The 21,974-nt window shown below is 44.1% G+C and overlaps 1 protein-coding gene across 4 annotated transcripts in view; it reads left to right on the plus strand.

The window, feature by feature from the left end:
* LOC112228036 (zinc finger protein 438) overlaps positions 1 to 21,974 on the plus strand; it is a 100,007-nt gene that overhangs the window by 62,753 nt on the left and 15,280 nt on the right. For all 4 annotated transcript variants that reach the window (XM_024393162.2, XM_024393161.2, XM_024393163.2 and 1 more), the window contains one exon: positions 1,615 to 1,690. The gene's annotated coding sequence lies outside the window, so the exon portion shown is untranslated. The remainder of the gene's footprint in view (positions 1 to 1,614; positions 1,691 to 21,974) is intronic.

Consider the following 21,974-nt stretch of genomic DNA (forward strand, 5'->3'; position numbering starts at 1 on the left):
TCCGAGGCAGCCTAAAGCCCCGGCTTTGGATTGCGGCTGGGGAGAGTGAACCATTGGTGGTTAATGCGCCTTTGATGGAGCTGTGTGGTAGGGCAGCAGATCACCTGGGGGTGGATTGGCTGTCTTCTCCCCCGCAGTGGAGTTCCTCTAGGTTTGGGGGAACGTATTTACCTCCTGTCCCTGCAGCGGTGAAGCGTCGCTTACCCCTGTTTAAAGGTTTCGCCGATGAGCTAAAAGCGACCTGGGATCCCTCTGTTTGGTGATACGAGGTTATGGCGAGTTCATGAATGTGGAGGCTATGAAGGAGGCAGGGCTCGTTTGCACACCTCCAATATATGGAAAGCTGGCGAGTTACTTAGTTCCGGAGGCTAACAAGGGGGCTAATTTTAGCACAGTGCTTCTGAATAAACAGTGTCGGTTCTCGGTGGATCAGCTGGACAAAGTGTACCAGGAGAGTGCAGTATCATCCAGGTGTGGGTATAATAAACACAGTCTATGGCACTGACGTGGGACCTGGTTTTGATCCTGGGTGTTGTGTGAGCCTCCATTTTAACCATTGTACTTGACCTGATACCTCGTTCCCTCCTTCAGGGAACAGTAGCTATATTCATAACTGTATGCTCATTCACTCACTCACTCACACTCTCTCTCTCTGGAAAGAACATGCATATTACTGTGGGACATTCAAGGACTTTCTGTACTGTGGTTGTATTCTGAAATTCTGACTCATATTACAGCACTGTTATATTTTGGGGCGGTTTCCTGGACACACACTAAGACTAGTCTTGGACTGCGAAACACCTTTTAATTGAGATTCTCCATTGATCTTGCTTTTAAATCCAGGATGAGGCTCTGTATGTTTAGTGTTCCTCTCCTATTTACATATGTTGCAAATGGGTTACTTAAGCATTTATTTAGACTAATCTTTGTGAAGTCGAATTAAAGCTGCTTTGTCCAGATGAGTCACTATATGTTGTAAATTAAAACAAGTATTTAAGACTGCAGACGAACAGAGGCAGCATTCCAGAGTTGCGTGTCCACCCTTCTCATCCTCTATAATTCATCCTGACATCTAGAGCCATTATTCTATGAATATGCACTGAAAACACTGCTCTGCACTTGTGTGTGCGCGTTACCGTTACTCTGAAACAATGGAGGTGTCAGGGTAAATTCTCTCTCCTGTGGCAGAGTACTCCGAGAGCTTAGTGATGTACCCAGGGTTTTGCTGAGTTGCAGGTGAATGATGGTGTCTTGAGGTTTTTCTCTTGTCTTTTTCCCCTTTTCTTCCCCCTCCTGCTTTTCACTCTTGAGGTGTTTTTAACAAGGTTGTTGGAAGAGGATAAGGCGTGTTAAATGAATAATTTACACACTGGAGCACTCTTTATTTAATATAGAGCCTAACAGGGTGGCTGGGGGTCCCCAACCACCCGCCTGGCCGACCTGGTACGCTAAACGAGGCGTCGCTCTGGCTAAATGTAGTGGCAGGGCAGCAGGCCTTTAGTCTGTGTTTGTGTGTGTGTGTGGGGGGGAAAATAATGTGATTTTACAGTAGTATATTTAGTTTCGTTCATTCAGCACAGTATACTCAGTTGTCTTGTTGTGTTTGTGTTCCAGGAGGCCGTGGAGAGGGTCAGGGAGAGGATCAGACCCCTGTCACTGTCGCTGGGAGAGAGGAGGTGCCACAACAGAGGTAGGAAGAGGAGGGAATAAGCCCCTTGGTAATAATAATAAACGCTTCTCTAGGCATCACAAAGATATGTCTACATCTTTGTATGTCCAACAGGCACTGTTTGGTCACGTAAAATAACTAGGTTACCTGAAGACGGAGAAACCCCTAAAAGTGTACCATACCTCTTCGTGTTCAGGGCAGGGATAAGTGTTCCTCTACTCTCCTCATCATCAAATCAAATTTATATAGCCCTTCATACATCAGCTGATATCTCAAAGTGCTGTACAGAAACCCAGCCTAAAACCCCAAACAGCAAGCAATGCAGGTGTAGAAGCACGGTGGCTAGGAAAAACACCCTAGAAAGGCCAAAACCTAGGAAGAAACCTAGAGAGGAACCAGGCTATGTGGGGTGGCCAGTCCTCTTCTGGCTGTGCCGGGTGGAGATTATAACAGAACATGGCCAAGATGTTCAAATGTTCATAAATGACCAGCATGGTCATATAATAATAAGGCAGAACAGTTGAAACTGGAGCAGCAGCACGGTCAGGTGGACTGGGGACAGCAAGGAGTCATCATGTCAGGTAGTCCTGGGGCATGGTCCTAGGGCTCAGGTCCTCCGAGAGAGAGAAAGAAAGAGAGAATTAGAGAGAGCATATGTGGGGTGGCCAGTCCTCTTCTGGCTGTGCCGGGTAGAGATTATAACAGAACATGGCCAAGATGTTCAAATGTTCATAAATGACCAGCATGGTCGAATAATAATAAGGCAGAACAGTTGAAACTGGAGCAGCAGCACGGCCAGGTGGACTGGGGACAGCAAGGAGTCATCATGTCAGGTAGTCCTGGGTCATTGTCCTAGGGCTCAGGTCCTCCGAGAGAGAGAGAATTAGAGAACGCACACTTAGATTCACACAGGACACCGAATAGGACAGGAGAGGTACTCCAGATATAACAAACTGACCCTAGCCCCCCGACACATTAACTACTGCAGCATAAATACTGGAGGCTGAGACAGGAGGGGTCAGGGGACACTGTGGCCCCATCCGAGGACACCCCCAGACAGGGCCAAACAGGAAGGATATAACCCCACCCACTTTGCCAAAGCACAGCCCCCACACCACTAGAGGGATATCTTCAACCACCAACTTACCATCCTGAGACAAGGCTGAGTATAGCCCACAAAGATCTCCGCCATGGCACAACCCAAGGGGGGCGCCAACCCAGACAGGATGACCACATCAGTGAATCAACCCACTCAGGTGACGCACCCCTTCCAGGGACGGCATGAGAGAGCCCCAGTAAGCCAGTGACTCAGCCCCTGTAATAGGGTTAGAGGCAGAGAATCCCAGTGGGAAGAGGGGAACCGGCCAGGCAGAGACAGCAAGGGCGGTTCGTTGCTCCAGAGCCTTTCCGTTCACCTTCCCACTCCTGGGCCAGACTACACTCAATCATATGACCCACTGAAGAGATAAGTCTTCAGTAAGGACTTAAAGGTTGAGACCGAGTTTGCGTCTCTGACATGGGTAGGCAGACCGTTCCATAAAAATGGAGCTCTATAGGAGAACGCCCTGCCTCCAGCTGTTTGCTTAGAAATTCTAGGGACAATTAGGAGGCCTGCGTCTTGTGACCGTAGCGTACGTGTAGGTATGTATGGCAGGACCAAATCAGAGAGATAGGTAGGAGCAAGCCCATGTAATGCTTTGTAGGTTAGCAGTAAAATCATGTCCTGTTTACACAGACAGCCAGAGCAAAAGAGCGCCAAATGAACCGTCCACATCTCCTCTTCTCTGTGTGATCCTCCTCTCTCTTCCTCACAGGAGAGTCAATCCCCTCAGCTATCATTGACCTCGTTCTAAAAATAGATAATCTAACTCAGCCATCACATCTTTCACCATCTCCCATTTTCTTTTTTTTTCATCAATGCCTTATTGTAATTGCTGAAAGGACTGGATTAGTTTATCCTGAATGGCTTTCACCTGTCCTGCTGTGACAGGTCAGTGTTTATGGAGGAAAGGTCACAAGGAAAGGAAGCTAGCTGCCTCGATTGAGACAAAGCCACTGTCATCCCTCTGCCTTATGCCTGCTCTCCATTCTTCTCTTGAGCCTAGTACAGTCCGTTCCGGTCTTTCTAACCTAGCGCAGTGCTTACCCCCCCCCCCCATAAAGCTAGCTGGTGAGGGTAAGGTTGTGTCTGTCTGTCTGTCTATCTGTGTGTTTGTGGTTAATTTAACAGCATCACTGAAGGTAACTACAGTAATTATCCAGGGTTCCCTTTGATCTTGCCAGACAATGTTTCCCAGGTTCTAATGCCCATCAAAGACTCTGGAGCAGCTGCTCAATTAGTGCAGTAACCTTTTCTAACTTTGTGTGAGAGAGGGAGAGCCAGAGAGACAGGCTTTCACCTTTCCCTCCCTATGAGCACTGTTCTTCTTCATTTCAGTGCTAACTAACCAGACCTGGGTTTAAGTGGTATTTGATTTATATTCATATTTTAAGTTTTTTTTTTTCTGAACTATTCCATTTGTTCCATTGAGCCAGACAAGCTCAAACAAGAACAGTTAAAGTATTTGAAAGTTTTCTAATACGATTTGAACCCAGTTTTTTTGTGTCATTCTTCAGCACTAACGGACAGAATTGCTCTCATTTAGTTAGTACGTTCAGTATGCATTAATGCACAGGCACAAACACGCGTGCACACACACGCACAAACAGGAGGCGGCTGCGTTGTCTGTGAAGGCTGTGTGGGTTGTTTCTGGGTCTTTTATAGTGTGTGTGTGTGTGTGTGTGTGTGTGTGTTCATGTGTTTGCAAATGATTGCATGTCTGTATGGAATTTGAGCTAAACTTTCATCTAGTAAACAGGTCTCAAACAGAGCCACAAGACCCATTTTTGTACTAGTGTGATGTCCTATATAATAAGTACTAATACTCCAGGCTACTCGATGTAAAGTAAGAGAATGTTGCCTTAACTTGAGGTGACCTGCTTTTAGAAACTTCACATCACCTCTTAGAGGAGGAGAACCTGTGGGATTATCTGCATATTCCTTTGATCTCAGGGAGCAGTCATCATTAAAGAAGAGAGGACCTGAGTCAGGGTGCCTCTTACTTTAGCCCCTCTGCTACCTGTACCTGGTGCATCTAGCACTACCATACCCCCACCGAAAGATCACCCTTCTCTGAAGCATGAAGCTGCCCTTCATTTCAAACAGCTCCTTGAGGTGCCTTGGTGTAGTCAAAGCCAATGCCACTCTGTCCTTCACCACCCAGTCTGCTGATAGTGGTACACTGCCCTTGGATTGGGGGATGTTAATTTCTCCTCCCATCCTCTGTTTATTGGTCTCTCTGTTCCTCACGTCCCTGAACCTGCTTGTGGGAGGGAGAGAGACTTTCTTTAATGATACATTTTCATTTCATTAAAACCTCACCACCCCCTTAAAAAAAAGGCTGCATACTCATACTCTACCCACGATACAAAACAACAACATCACAATAACCAAAACCTCACCCCTTCTACAACCGTATATCATGAAAACTATTCATTTAAACAGAGTCTGAAGGTAGACCCTTAAGCAAGGTTGTGAACCACTTCCTCAACCTAAAACATTTCCTGGGTGAGAGGACACCATAACCCTCATTTTTCACAGTGTGTTGTACTGATCTTACAAACTTTCCCAGATCGCAAAAAAAAGCTTCAAGATTAACCTTATTTTCCCCTTAGTCTCATTCAGGAAACTTGACAGTTCTCTCACTGTGTACTTTGACCCCTCTGCATGACTGGCTGTCAGCTCTGGAGGAGGTTGAGGAGGAGTCTGAAAAGAAAGCCTTCCTTTACCGTCCTCTTCCTCAGACTCACCTTCCCCGTCTCCATCTCCTAACCTGACCACCTGCCCTTGGGTATATACGTACGGTCATTGTGGGGACTGTTCCTTGGTGTCTTTGACCACACCAGCCTCTCCCCTCCCACCTCCTTTCTTCTCCCACCTTTTCCTCTTCCACATGACACCCTCCTCCACCCCCCCCTAGTCGCTTACCCTTCCCCACAATACTCTCCTCATCCACTAGCATAGCCTGACTAGTCCCAGCCTCATCTACACCACCATCTATAGCATGACTAAGCCCAGCTTCTGCTGCCTGCACCTGATGGCCCCCTTGACCTTCATTTCCCCAACTGGTGCTTGTACCCTCACCTTGTCTACGGCCTTAATGTGGGCACTGCTGCTCCCGAGTGGCGCTGCGGTCTAAGGCACTGCAGATCGTGATAATAAAATGGCGCAGGAGTAGAAGGTTGACGTTCTATGTGTCCCCAACCGATTGTGTTTTTTTTGTTCAATTATTTGCCTTGGTTGTAACTTATTTTTTAACTTATTTTGTACATAATGTTGCCGCTACCGTTTCTTATGGCCCAAAATAACTTCTGGACACCAGGAGTGTGAATACTCACCACGGACTGGCAGAATCCTTTTTTTCCTTTAACTTCTTGGGCAGTATTTTCACGTCCGGATGAAATGCATGCCCAAATTCAACTGCCTGCTTACTCATCCCCAGAAGATAAGATATGCATATTGTTAGTATTAGATTTTGATAGAAAACACTCTGAAGTTTCTAAAACTTTTTGAATCATGTCTGTGAGTATAACAGAACTTATGTAGCAGGTGAAACCCCGAGGACAAACCATTCAGATTTTTATTTTTTTGAGGTCACTCTCTTTTCAATGGGTTTTCATTGGGAATCCTAAGGGACTTGCTTGCAGTTCCTACCACTTCCACTGGATGTCACCAGTCTTTAGAAATTGGTTGAGGTTATTCCTTTGTGTAATGAAGAAATAGCCCTGTTCAAAACGAGGGTCACTTGAAGTGTACTGTTTGTTAGAGGCGCGTGACCAGAAAGGTAGCGTCAGTTTGTTTTCTTCCTGTATTGAACACAGATCATCCTGTCTTCAATTTTATTGATTATTTACTTTAAAAAATACTTAGTTGTATTACAAAAGTAGTTTGAAATATTTTGGGAAAGTTTACAGGTAACTTTTGAGATATTTTGTAGTCACGTTGCGCAAGTTGGAACCAGTGTTTTTCTGGATCAAACGTGCCAAATAAATTAAAATTTTCGATACAAATCAATGGAATTAATCGAACAAAAGGACCATTTGTGATGTTTATGGGACATATTGGAGTGCCAACAGAAGAAGCTCATCAAAGGTAAGGCATGATTTATATTTTTATTTGTGCATTTTGTGTCACTCCTGCAGGGTTGAAATGTTTTTTCTCTTTTGTTTACGCAGGTGCTATCCTCAGATAATGGCATCGTTTGCTATCACCGAAAAGCCTTTTTGAAATCTGACATGTTGTCTGGATTCACATTCACGTGTAGCTTTAATTTGGTATCTTAAATGTGTTATTTCATGAAAGTTAGATTTTTATAGTAATTTCTTTGAATTTGGAGCTCTGCATTTTCACTAGCGTCCCACATATCCCAGAGAGGTTAACGGGTCTGGGCCCGACATGAATGATATACTGCTTTCTTGGGAACAGGCCCAGATCATTGTGATTTGCGTGAGGAATAGGCCAAGAAAAGGGCCAGAGGGCGGGCTGCCTTCTGGGAATTCGTAGGCGATCAAATAAACCCCCACTTCCAAACGTGCAATCTTTGGAGAATAAAATCGATGACCTACGCAGAAGATTAATTTACCAACGGGACATTCAAAACTGTAGTAGCTTATGCTTCACAGAGTCGTGGCTAAACAACGATACTATCAACATACAGCTGGCTGGTTATACTCACTACAAGCAAGAGCGAACAGCGGTGTCTGGTAAGACGAGGGGCGGCGGACTATGTATTTTTGTAAATAACAGCTGGTGAACGATGTCTCAAACTATTGCCCACCTGAGGTGTAGAGTATCTCATGATAAGCTGTAGACCACCCAATCTACCTAGAGTTTTCATCTGTATTTTTCGTAGCTGTTTACGAGTGTCGTTTTACTGTGGATATAGATACTTTTGTACCTGTTTCCTCCAGCATCTTCATGAGGTCCTTTGCTGTTGTTCTGGGATTGATTTGCACAGAATCTGTCTCCTTCCTGAGCGGTATGATGGCTGCGTGGTCCCATGGTGTTTATACTTGCGTACTATTATTTGTACAGATGAACGTGGTACCGTCAGGCATTTGGAAATTGCTCCCAACAATGAACCAGACTTGTGGAGGTCTACAATTTTTCTTGGCTGATTTGTTTTGATTTTCCCATGATGTCACGCAAAGAGGCACTGAGTTGGAAGGCAGGTTTTGAAATACATCCACAGGTACACCTCCAATTGACTCAAATTATATCAAATAGCCTATCAGAAGCTTCTAAAGCCATGACAACATTTTCTGAAATTTTCCAAGCTGTTTAAAGGCACAGTCAACTAAGTGTATGTAAACTTCTGACCCACTGGAATTGTGATGCAGTGAATTATAAGTGAAATAAGCTGTCTGTAGACAATTGTTGTAAAAATTGCTTGTGTCATGCACAAAGTAGATGTCCTAACCGACTTGCCAAAACTATAGTTTGTTAACAATACATTTGTGGAGTGGTTGAAAAACAAGTTTTAATGAGTCCAACCTAAGTGTATGTAAACTTCCGACTTCAACTGTATATACCCCAACGAGATGCAATGGATTATAGGCAACATCACTGAGCTGTAGGCTAGAGCTGCCACTTTCAAGGAGCGGGACTCTAACCCGGAAGCATATAAGAAATCCTGCTGTGCCCTCCAATGAAAACCATCAAACAGTCAAAGCTTCAATACAGGACAAAGATTGAATCGTACTACACCGACTCTGAAGCTCATCGAAGCAAACTATTACAGACTACAAAGGGAAGCACAGCCGAGAGCTGCCCAGTGACACGAGTCTACCAGACAAGTCAAACTACTTCTATCCTCGCATCTAGGCAAATAACACTGAAACATGCATGAGAGAACCAGCTGTTCCGGAATACTGTGTGATCCCGCTCTCCGCAGCCGATGTGAGTAAGACCTGTACTGCGAGCACGTGCTGACCAACTGGCAAGTGTCTTCACTGACATTTTCAACCTCTCCCTGTCCGAGTCTAATACCTACATGTTTTAAGCAGACCACCATAGTGCCTGTGCCCAAGAGCACAAAGGTAACTGGCCTAAATGACCACCAACTCATAGCACTCATGCCTGTAGCCATGAAGTGCTTTGAAAGGCTGGTCATGGCTCACATCAACACCACAATCCCAGAAACCCTAGACCCACTCCAATTTGCATACCACACCAACAGATCCACAGATGATATAATCTCTATTGCACTCCACACTTCCCTTTCCCTCCTGGACAAAAGGAACACCAATATGAGAATGCTATTCATTGACTACAGCTCAGCGTTCAACACTATAGTGCCCTCAAAGTTCATCAGTAAGCTCAGGACTCTGGTACTAAACACCTCCCTCTGCAACTGGATCCTGGACTTCCTGACGGCTCTCCCCCAGGTGGTAAGGGTAGGTACAACGCGTCCGCCACGCTGATCCTCAACACAGGGGCCTCTCAGGGATGCGTGCTCAGTTCCCTCCTGTACTCCCTGTTCACTCATGACTGCACGCCAGGCACGACTCCAACACCATTAAGTTTGCTGATTTCACAACCGTGGTAGGCCTGATCAGCGACGAGCCTATAGGGAGGTAAGAGACCTGGCCATGTGGTGCCAGGGCAACAATCTCTCCCCCAATGTGATCAAGACAAAGGAGATGATTGTGGACAACAGGAAAAATAGGACCGAGCACGCCCCCATTCTCATCGACGGGGCTGCGGTGGAGCAGGCTGAGAGCTTCAAGTTCTTGGTGTCCACATCACCAACACACTAACATGGTCCAAGCACACCAAGACAGTCGTGAAGAGGGCACAACAAAAGCTATTCCCTCTCAGGAGACTGAAAAGATTTGGCATGGGTCCACAGATCCTCAAAAGGTTCCACAGCTGCACCATCGAGCATCCGGACTGTTTGCATCACTGCCTGGTATGGCAACTGCTTGGCCTCAGACCGCAAGGCACTACAGAGGGTAGTGTGAATGGCCCAGTACATCACTGGGGCCAAGCTTCCTGCCATCCAGGATACATCTATACTGGGCGGTGTTAGAGGAAGACCCTAAACATTGTCAACCGCACGGCAAATGGTACCGGAGCGAGAAGTCTAGGTCCAAGAGGCTTCTAAGCAGCTTCTACCTCCGAGCCATGACTCCTGAACATCTAATCAAATGGCCACCCCCTCTTTTACACCGCTGCTACTCTCTGTTGTTATCATCTATGCATGGTCACTTTAATAACTCTACCTACATGTACATAATACCTCAACTAAGCTGGTGCCCCCGACCATTGACTCGCTGCTCTTTATTCTCTTACTCTTTATTCTTATTTATTCCTATCTAAAAACTGCATTGTTTTGTTTTGAATTTTACCCCTTTTTCTCCCCAATTTCATGGTATCCAATTGTTTAGTAGCTACTACTCATCGCTACAACTCCCGTACGGGCTTGGGAGAGACGAAGGTTGAAACGAAGAGACGAAGGCGTCCTCCGATACACAACCCAACCAAGCCACACTGCTTCTTTACACAGCGGCTGTGTAAACCCGGAAGCCAGCCGCACCAATGTGTCGGAGGAAACACTGTGCACCTGGCAACCTTGGTTAGCACGCACTGCGCCCGGCCCGCCACAGGAGTCGCTGGTGCGCGATGAGTCAAGGATATCCTTACCAAGCCCTCCCTAACCCGGACGACGCTGAGCCGATTGTGCGTCGCCCCACGGACCATGGTCATGGCCGGTTGCGACAGAGCCTGGGCGCGAACCCAGAGTCTCTGGTGGCACAGCTGGCACTGCAGTACAGCGCCCTTAACCACTGCGCCACCCGGGAGGCCCCTACTGCATTGTTATGGGTTCGTAGGTAAGCATCTACACATGTTGTATTCGCCGCATGTGACTAATAACATTTTATTTAATTGTTTGGTCAATAGGCTGTTGGTCGACTGAGATTTCTTTAGTCAAACAGTTGCAAATGATATATATTTTTCATACACAAGACACCTGTCTGATTTGCGCCTGTCTCAGTGGACTAATCCATTGCAGAGGCTGCAGGGATGACAGTCCATCACTCAGGCATCAGCAACGGAAGGCACTCGTGGCGTGAGGGTATTTGCCTTCTCAGTGCTTGAAGCGTCACTATAGACACTATGGTTCGAATCCAGGCTCACAACCGGATGTGATTAGGAGTCCCATAGGGCGGCGGACAACTGGCCCAGCATCGTCCGGGTTTGTCTGGTGTAGGCCGTCATTGTGAAAAATAATTTGTTCTTAACTGACTTGCCTAGTTAAATAAAGGTTACATTTTTTTTTTATTATGCCCCAAATCGCCACACTCAAAACACTGCAGACTGTCTGTGCTGGCAAACTCCGTGTAGAGCCTCTCCCCATGCCTTACATTAAAATGCACATAACTGTTATTCATTGTTGTTCAGAAATATCAACACTTGCCTATGGATTGAAACAACAAATATTCCACTAGCAATCAGCCTGCAGTCAACTCTTTTCATGAACACATCCACCGCTTCTGTATAAATTCAACTCCTACCTGTTCACCGACTGTGAGCAGAGAGAGCTCCCCCTCAAACTTCAGTTGACCTGGCTGGCAGGCCTGCATCTGAGGTGTTGGAATGCTATAGATCCAGTGATGCTTTCCTTTCCTTTAGTTAGCTCCCCCTGTTCTCAACAACCCCTTCCCGGCTCACTTCCTGTAAGGCAATCCTACATCACAGAGAGATGATGGAGAACTTCCCCACCTCGCTGACTGCGCCCCATGTTCTACCATTTAATCTGTGTAGTGTACATAGTAAATAGAGCCTAAAATTAGATGGCCACAAGATTCCTTCCATCCTAGCGTTGTTTTGATGTGTTCTACTGTTTCGTGATGTGTTATTGGTTGTGTTCTGTAGCGTGATCATTAATGTGGGAATGGAGAAGCAGGTGTTTTCTTAGTGTCCCTCTCAAGGTTGCCACAGCATCACTTTCCCCCACTGGGGGAGAACTTAATTAAAATAGTTTGTGAGCCAGTACTAGAGGAGAGGTTTTGTATATTTCTCTCTCTCTGTGTGAGAAAGGGAAAGCCTACTTGGTAAGGAGAGCAGCACATCACTTGTTACTGCCCTTCCGTCTTGTTCTTTCTATTCTTTCTATACTAGTTAGGCTCACATCTATATATTTTCTCTACCTCCACTAACTGAAAGCACAACCCACACACCCCTCTCTTCCTTACCACTCTTTAGTAATATCTGACCTATTCTACATTTGTGTCTCAAATGGCACACTATTCCCTAGTGCACCAATTTTGATCAGATACCTATGGGCCCTGTTCAAAAGTAGTGCCCTACATATGGAATATGGTGCCATTTTAGACACAGTGGGTCCAAATGTGTTAGAGAAGTGAAAGGTCAGGTAAAGGTTTAGTGTGGAACACTGTTAGAAGTTGAACACACACTTCCTGCTCCTTAACCCTCTGGAAATGTTGGTCTCATCCAGAGTCTGCTTCCCAAATGGCACCCTATTTCCTTTATAGTCCACTACTTTTGATCAGTGCCCATATAGTGCACTATATAGAAAATAGGGTGCCATTTGGGACACATCCAGAGAGCTGAGAAAAAAAACTCTCTCGGTCTCTCTCTTCTAACCCGGACGTGACATCACCTAGGCCTGGTGACAGACGGGACCGTTGGTGTGACACACACACAAAAACGCACAAGACTTCGATCATCCAGGAGGACACGGACGTGTGTGTAGCCGTGAAATAACCATAACAGTGTTATGGAAATGAAACACACACGTCCTCGTCAACAAGGCCAGGTCAAAGTTGATTGGCTGGTTTCCAGCATCCTGCCTTTCTCCTCTCCTCTCTCTTCTGCACAGGAAATGAATACCTCTCTGTCCATGGTGGCTCCTTCCGACAGAATTCTCACTTTAGTATATGGAAGTCTACAGCCATATTTGGCATTTTAGAAGGAGCACATTACATATGGAGGTCGGCTTGAACAGATCCGATTGTATCACAAAAGTAGACAGAATATCTTCACTACTGTATCAATTAAGCAAGATTTTGCTTAAAAAAACAAATGACTTGGAAACATCATTTGAAAAACAATAGGCTACATGGAATCTTTCTCTTTTGGCGGAATTCAGAATGCTGAGGGTTTATCCTCTTCTCCCCCTCCATTGAGTTGGATATTGATTGATCCACATCCCTATTCAGAGCCAAGCGGCTAGATCGTAATTGGAATGCCATTTCTCTCTTATTGATCTGTTCAGGTGACAGCTAATGACATACGGTGGTCTGCTTCTGTTCCTGTATGTCCACTCTGCATGGGACTGTATACCATGGGCTACGTCCTAAATGGCATCCAATTTCATATGTGGTGCACTACTTTTGACCATAGGGCATGTACACTGAGTATACCAAACATTAGCAACACCTTCCTAATATTGAGTTGCACCCTCCCTCCCCTTTGCCCTCAGAACAGCCTCAATTTGTTGGTGCGTTCCACAGGGATGCTGGCCGATGTTGAGTCCAATGCTTCCCACAGTTGTGTCAAGTTGGTTGGATGTTCTTTGGGTAGTGGAACATTCTTGATACACACAGGAAACTGTAGCAACGAAAACCCCAGGAGCGTTGCAGTTCTTGGCTCAAACCGGTGTGCCTGGCACCTACTACTGTACCCCGTTCAAAGGCACTTAAATATTTATGAATTTCTGTCAGCCGGTTATTGTCCTGCAAAATACTGCCGATCTCACGGTGATTTACTGGTAATTAACATAAACATGTCTAGCATCTCCAGGCCTCTATGCATACAAGCCACTGATGAACGCCTTTAACATCTACATTTTAAAAAGTATAATAAATTAATTTAATATGCATCATAATACATCATATTTATTTTAGTCAGGTCTAAAGAAACATGATATGAAGAAATTGTATTTCAGAAGAACAAAATGAGTTGGCCTACTGTGGGCCTATGTTATTTGGCTATGCGCCATGCTGTAGGCTGGTTAATTTAGCGGAGAAGATATGCTTATAAGTCCTGTGACATGATTTTATAGTAAGAATAATATAATTTGAGCTGAATAAAATAGAAAGGATATTTTTCCTATTATGGTGCGAGGGCACATAGGAAGTGGCTATGTTGAGCGTAAAAGTGATCATTTGATGTAACAGGTCCTATATGCTAGATTTGGAGTTAATTGGCAAACTTAGACTGTCTTAAAAATCAAAACATATATGGGCTGCATGGTGCAACTATAGGCTATTGATGATTTGAGAAAGTAGGGCCCTGCTGCACAGCTGTTTTCTCATCAAGTGGTCATATTTTCACCGATCAGACTATTCTCAATTTAATCTTGTCTTTACTAATCTGTCAAATTGTTTTCAAATTTACCGTTGAATATTATCAAATGGGCAGGAACAGGGTTTTATAATTGAACATTTGCTTAATTTGAGCAGCTGAGACACTCCATGCATCAACCACTGTTTGAGGAGCATGCTCTCGCTGCCCAACAGGTGAACCTTACTCCTGCATCTACCCAGTGCTTAATTTGGGAAACAATCTTTTCGGAAACATTGATAGTAACATGTTTTCGCAACAAAACATATTTCACTAAACTGTTGACAGCACGTCTGCGCGGTCGAGTAAGGAATTTAGGAGATCGAGGAGGAGATGGAAACACATGGTGGTTAAATATTATCTATAGCTGAAGGTAATGTGTCACCTACTTAATTATGAAAATATAAAACACTATTACTAGGCTATTCAAAATTAAATACAAATTCACTAATTGTAGGCTAACTGCACAATCAATGAACCAAAAGCATCGCCTAGGGCAGGGGTGGGCAAACATTTTGGCTCAAATTCCACATCGGGATTTTGAAATTCAACGGAGGGCCGAATTGTTTGGGGGACCAATTGTTTGTTAAAATCAATTTGCGGGGCCTCCCGAGTGGCACAGCGGTCTAAGGCAGTGCTTGCGGTATCACTACAGACCCGTGTTCGATCCCAGGCTATGGAACAGCGGGCCGTGACTGGGAGACCCATTAGGCGGTGCACAATTGGCTCAGCGTTGCCTGGGTTAGGAGAGGGTTTGGCAGGCTGAGATTTCTTGTCCCATCGCACTCTAGCGACTCCTGTGGTGGCCCGGGCGCATGACTCTCGACCAGCGATGGGACAAGACTAACTACCAATTGGATACCATGAAATGAAGGAGTAAAAAGAAAGTATCCCACGAGCCGTACTTTGCCCCATACTTTGTCCCCCCTTGGCCTAGGGCTATACGTTCTATCCCGGACTCATGGATATACATTTTGGAGTATAGCATAAGGTAACCAGTCCATCCAGTATGTATAATAATTAGGGATGCACGATATATCGGTAAGCATATCAGATTCGGACGCTACTAGCTAAAAATGCCAACATCAGCATTGTCCCGATGTCTGTCTAGTTTAACGCCGATGTGCAAAACCGATGTCAAAGTTGATATGCAGCATTCCTAACCTAGCCCACAATGTCTGCTGTGTGGATCTGTTTTCGAGTTTCAAAGGAAGATAACCAAAAGGCCATATGCAACATTTGTGCTGCTATTATTCCCAGAGGAGGGGAGAAGGTGAAATCTTTCAATATACCACAAACAAAAGCAGAAAAAAACTAAGCGCACACTTCCAACAACAAAACAAGTTCAAGTCGAGCAGTCATTTGAAAGAGTAAGAACATTTCTCAAAGGCGAAATCCATTAACGCCAAGATAATGGAATGCATTGCCCTTGACAATCAACCGTTCTCTGTCGTGGATGATGTTGGCTTTCGCCGACTGCTCGAGCACCTTGAGCCCTGGTACACACTACCAAGTAGGCGGTATTTTTCAGATGTTGCCCTACTGGAGTTACACAGTATTGTTGAAAAGCACATCCATTGGCTACTTGCTATGGGCATCACTGCCATTTGCTTTACGACTGACATTTGGACAAGTGATGTCCGCCCCATGAGCATTCTGAGTCTGACAGCACAGTGGGACGACGAGGATTTCGTACTGAGCAAAGCCGTATTGCATGCTCAAGAATGTGCTGGTTCTCATACTGCTGCTGCCATTTCAATGGCATTTGAGAACATATTTGAAACTTGGAAACGTGAACACACTCCTAGCTCCATTCGAACACCTGACTCGAAATAAGCTCATCAACTGCGTCTGCAGCAGACATGATACCCTCTGTCATGGTATTGAAACGCTTGCTCAACAAAACTGCCGACAGACCGTGGGGTTAACTTGCACTAGAGGCTGTGAACAAGTGATTCGGTGGCATTCTCTCTGAGCCTCTTTGCTGTGTCACCACCATACTCACTGCTAGGTACAAGGACCTCTACATCGATGCAGACAAAAAAACAGGGTTTACGTACACAGCTGGACAAGATGAAAACGGACACAGTGACAGTGTGCACCGACGAAGAGGACGCGTGACAGAAGAGGCCATGGACAGACAGCTGAAACTTCACTGCTCGACATGTAAACTCGGGGGGAAAAAATAATCGGCCCTTTCAGGGCCCTGTCTTTCAAAGATAATTTGTAAAACTCCAATAACTTCACAGATCTTCATTGTAAAGGGTTTAAACACTGTTTCCCATGCTTGTACAATGAACTATAAACAATTGGAACACCTGTGGAACAGTCGTTCAGACACTAACAGCTTACAGACGGTGGGCAATTAAGGTCACAGTTCTGAAAACTTAGGACACGAAAGAGACCTTTCTACTGACTCTGGAAAAACACCAAAAGAAAGATTCCCAGGGTCCCTGCTCATCTGCATGAATGTGCCTTAGGCATGCTGCAAGGAGGCATGAGTACTGCAGATGTGGCCAGGGCAATAAATTCCAATGTTCGTACTGTAAGATGCCTAAGACAGCACTACAGGGAGACAGGACGGACAGCTGATTGTCCTTGCAGTGGCAGACCACGTGTAACACCTGCACAGGATCGGTACATCTAAATATCACACCTGCGGGACGGGTACAGGATGGCAACAACAACGGCCCGAGTTACACCAGGAACGCACAATCCCTCCATCAGTGCTCAGACTGTCCGCAATAGGCTGAGAGGCTGGACTGAGGGCTTGTAGGCCTGTTGTAAGGCAGGTCCTCACAAGACATCACCAGAAACAACGTCGCAAATGGGCACAAACCCACCGTCGCTGGACCAGACAGGACTGGCAAAAAGTGCTCTTCACTGACGAGGTGCGGTTTTGTCTCACCAGGGGTGATGGTCGGATTCCTGTTTATCGTCGAAGGAATGTGCATTACACTGAGTCCTGTACTCTGGAACGGGATCGATTTGGAGGTGGAGGGTCCGTCATGGTCTGGGACGGTGTGTCACAGAATCATCGGACTGAGCTTGTTGTCATTGCAGGCAATCAAAACCGCGTTACAAGGGAAGACATCATCCTCCCTCATGTGGTACCCTTCCTGTAGGCTCATCCTGACATGACCCTCCAGCATGACAATGCCACCAGCCATACTGCTCATTCTGTGCGTGATTTCCTGCAAGACAGGAATGTCAGTGTTCTGCCATGGCCAGCGAAGAGCCTGGATCTCAATCCCATTGAGCATGTCTGGGACCTGTTGGATCGGAGTGTGAGCGCTCGGGCCATTCCCCCCAGAAATGTCCGGGAACTTGCAGGTGCCTTGGTGGAAGAGTGGGGTAACATCTCACAGCAAGAACTGGCCATGAGGAGGAGGTGCACTGCAGTACTTAATGCAGCTGGTGGCCACACCAGATACTGACTGTTACTTTTGATTTTAACCCTGTTTTAAACCCAAGTCTGTGGAACTTGTTCAGTTTATGTCTCAGTTGTTGAATCTTATGTTCATACAAATTTACACATGTTAAGTTTGCTGAAAACAGTGAGGACATTTTTGTTTTTGCTGAGTTTATGATAAAATCCTGTTTTGAGAATGAAACGACTCAACAAATTAACAACGAAACAGCACAGCAAGTAAGTGAAAGAAATAGGTTTGGATTGTTATATGGGGACATGCGTAAATGCCAACAAAATAACTTTTGTGTTTGTGTTTCAGCTATTTAACTGTACTAGAATGCTTAACCTTTTCACGTGTGAGTTCCAAATATCTCTAACGGTCGCCCCAGTGTGAGTTGTTTTATGCACGTGATGTCAGAATGCATTCACTGTTCCAAAATGTGATTACCCAATAAGACAGTTTAACACGCGCTGGCTGCTAATTGTCTATAGGCTGTGGTTCAACTTGTCAATTTCAAATTATTTTCTAACAAGTTGTATTTTCTAACAGTTTGAATTGAGGTGTGTTCCACCTCCTCATTAATTCACATATAAGTAGTAGATTTCAGTATTGCAGACAATTTGTTTTGAGGCTTTACTGAGCCGGATAAACGTCTCTCTTCCAGGAAAACCCATCGCACTTCACTCATTTTTGCACAAATCAAGTATGCATATATTGGCAGTCTTGCAAGAATTGGAATATTTTCTTGCTGGCACTCGCTTTGCCTTCTTTGTTGTTTTTCTTACAAATAATAACTTTGGACGTGTGTGTGTTCCTATCACAGTAAGTTCCTTGTTTTCTGTATATCGTGTTTCTGCTGTAGGTGATACAGTATATTTATGTGTTGGATAATGTATTTAAAAGTTTTATTCACGTTTTCAATTACTGGTGGCATTCCGATTCATTCATATATTGTAATGGACACCTATGATGTGTGTAAAATACCTTTTTTTAAGGTTGTACTGATTTTATAATGAACTAAGCAATTTTCCAGCTATGTGTGGCGCCATGTTTGTTGCATTCTGGGTGTCACGTAATCTGCCAGACCAAAAATGTTATAATGAGGTGAAGAATGGTTCACTCATCTTTTGGGTGAACTAGAGGTATTTTTGGGCGCTGATTTGCCGATTAATTTTTTTTTTAATATATATTTACCTTTTATTTAACTAGGCAAGTCAGTTAAGAACACATTCTTATTTTCAATGACGGCCTAGGAACGGTGGATTAACTGCCTAGTTCAGGGGCAGAACGACAGATTTTCACCTTGTCCGCTCGGGGGATCCAATCTTGCAACCTTACAGTTAACTAGTCCAACGCAATAACGACCTGCCTCTCTCTCGTTGCACTCCACAAGGAGACTGACTGCCTGTTACCTTGGCTTACTGCATTTGAGTAAGTTGCTAGCTAGCATTAAACTTAAATTATAAAAAACAATCAATCATAATCACTAGTTAACTACACATGGTTGATGATATTACTAGATATTATCTAGCGTGTCCTGCGTTGCATATAATCTGACTGAGCATACAAGTATCTAAGTATCTGACCGAGTGGTGGTAGGCAGAGGCAGGCGTGTAAACATTCATTCAAACAGCACTTTCGTGCGTTTTGCCAGCAGCTCTTCGTTGTGCGTCAAGCATTGCGCTGTTTGACTTCATGCCTATCAACTCCCGAGATGAGGCTGCTGTAACCGAAGTGAAATGGCTAGCTAGTTAGCCTAATTATGCTAATAGCATTTCTAACTTCACTCGCTCTGAGCCTTGGGGTGGTTGTTTCCCTTGCTCTGCGTGGGTAACGCTGCTTTGATGGTGGCTGTTGTCGTTGTGTTGCTGGTTCGAGCCCAGGGAGGAGCGAGGAGAGGGACCGAAGCTATACTGTTACACTGGCAATACTAAAGTGCCTATAAGAACAGCCAATTGTCAAAGGTTAATGAAATACAAATGGTATAGAGGGAAATAGTCCTATAATTCCTATGATAACTACAACCTAAAACTTCTTACCTGGGAATATTGAAGACTCGTGTTAAAAGGAACCACCAGCTTTCATATGTTCTCATGTTCTGAGCAAGGAACTGAAATGTTAGCTTTCTTACATAGCACATATTGCACTTTTAATTTCTTCTCCAGCACTTTGTTTTTGCATTATTTAAACCAAATTGAACATGTTTCATTATTTATTTAAGGCTAAATTGATTTTATTCATGTATTATATTAAGTTAAAATAAGTGTTCATTCAGTATTGTTGTAATTGTCATTATTTTTGTAATCGGCCGAATAATCGGTATCGGCTTTTTTGGTCGGCGTTGAAAAATCATAATCGGTCGACCTCTAAAATGTAGCCTACGTTTTTCCGGGTTTGGATGATTGTGTTATGCTGTAGCTACTTCTGTGAATGTCTGAACATTGATTGCATCCAAAAAAGAAACTACTCACATTCTGGACATAACTTAAGGACTGTGTTTGTCCTTAACTCTGTGCCCAGCTCAAATGCTGATTGTTGTGTCATTTGAAACTGGACGTTCTACGTAAGGGTTGTAATCACACCAGTTTGATCGTACGCTACAGGGACCACTAGAATGATCACACCCCTGTGTTGGTTCATGTGAAAAGGTTAAGGCAGCAAAAAATGGGAAGGGTAGGGAAATATCGGATATCAGTATCGGCCAAAAATGTCATAGCGGTGCATCACTAATAATAATACAGTCCACACTCAAAGGTGATTACTAGAATTGGTTTAATTTTGGAGTGAAGGCTAGACCAATTTTGTACCAAATACATCTTAAAACAGAACTGATTTATGTTTTTCTTGTGTAATATGCGGTAATTAATTCAGGTTTTTCTTTCAGGCTTGGGTTCATATGCATAAGCTCTAATATGCATATGGGTATTCTGAATTAATCATCACCTTAGAAAGCACCTTAGAAAGTTTCAACCTGCTGTAGAACTTCTTTCTTCAAATTGATCATCACAGTGAGGTGGGTTTTGAAAGTATGATACTGTTCTGATGATAATTGTTTTATCTGATTTTCGATTGCATTTGCATTGACCTCGGAGTGGTTAGAGGGACAATAGAGCCGATAGAGTACAAGGCCATTAGGACCTGATGGTAGTTAGCAAGTTGGGTACTACCAAAGCATATCCAGAGTGTATAACGGGATTACCGTGACTCAACGGTCACATCACATTTGTGACCCGATTCAGGAAACTAGGCATATGTCTCAAGTCACAACTTCACAGGAGAGTCGTTTGAACGTAAAAAAAAAAAAAGTTTTGATCAAAATGCATTTTTTGGCAAAAATGCCTTCGCAGAACTTTCATGTGCCCTAATAACAAACTTTTATGCCATCTCTAAATGAGTAAAGTTGTTAAATTACGAGGTTTAGCCAACGAAAAAGGAAGGAACTTTCCCGCTAGCCATGATTGGCTGAGATAATGCCGAGAGATGAGTTTCAGATTGGTCTGCGGTGTAGCATCTTGTGTCTATAAAATGAGCTGCTCGATATGCGTAGATAACTGCCGTAGAAAGGATTTAAAAAAAAAAATATATATATATATATATATAACGTTAGCCATGGAGAACTGCAAATATGTTGCTACTGCTCTCAATAAAATTGCTGCCCTGAATTTATCAGGCGCTATCGACAAAGATCAGTGGGAAGAATTTCTGGAGGACGATCGTGACATGTTGACCCTCTCTGACTCGGCGATCAACAGTGTTGTCACGGAAGAAGTTGACCAAGTTTTGAAATCAATTTATAACATTTTTGACATGCGTTTTTCTGGATTTTTGTTGTTGTTATTCTGTCTCACTGTTCAAATAAACCTACCATTTAAAATTATAGACTGATCATTTCTTTGTCAGTGGGCAAACGTACAAAATCAGCAGGGGATCAAATACTTTTTTCCCTCACTGTAACACATTACTAGTTTGACATTTTACAACTTTGGGTGTGTTCTTAAAACCTCTCTGGGATAGGTGGGACGGTAGCGTCCCACCTGGCCAAAAGCCAGTGAAAATGTGCCAAATTCAAATAAATTACTATAAAAATCTAACTTTCATGAAATCACACATGCAAAGATACCAAATTAAAGCTACACTTGTTGTGAATCCAGCCAACATGTCAGATTTCAAAGGCTTTTTAGCGAAAGCAAACGATGCTATTATCTGAGGATAGCACCCCAGTAAGCAAAGCGAGAAAAGCATATTTCAACCCTGCAGGCGCGACACAAAACGCAGAAATAAAAAATATAATTAATGCCTTACCTTTGACGAGCTTCTTTTGCTGGCACTCCAATATGTCCCATAAACATCACAAATGGCCCTTTTGTTCGATTAATTCCGTCGATATATATCCAGAAAAACACCGGTTCCAACTTCCCCAACGCGACTACAACATATCTCAAAAGTTACTTGTAAACTTTGCCAAAACATTTCAAACTACTTT

Source organism: Oncorhynchus tshawytscha, linkage group LG29 (assembly GCF_018296145.1).
Source record: "Oncorhynchus tshawytscha isolate Ot180627B linkage group LG29, Otsh_v2.0, whole genome shotgun sequence".
In the NCBI taxonomy this organism is placed as follows: Eukaryota; Metazoa; Chordata; class Actinopteri; order Salmoniformes; family Salmonidae; genus Oncorhynchus; species Oncorhynchus tshawytscha.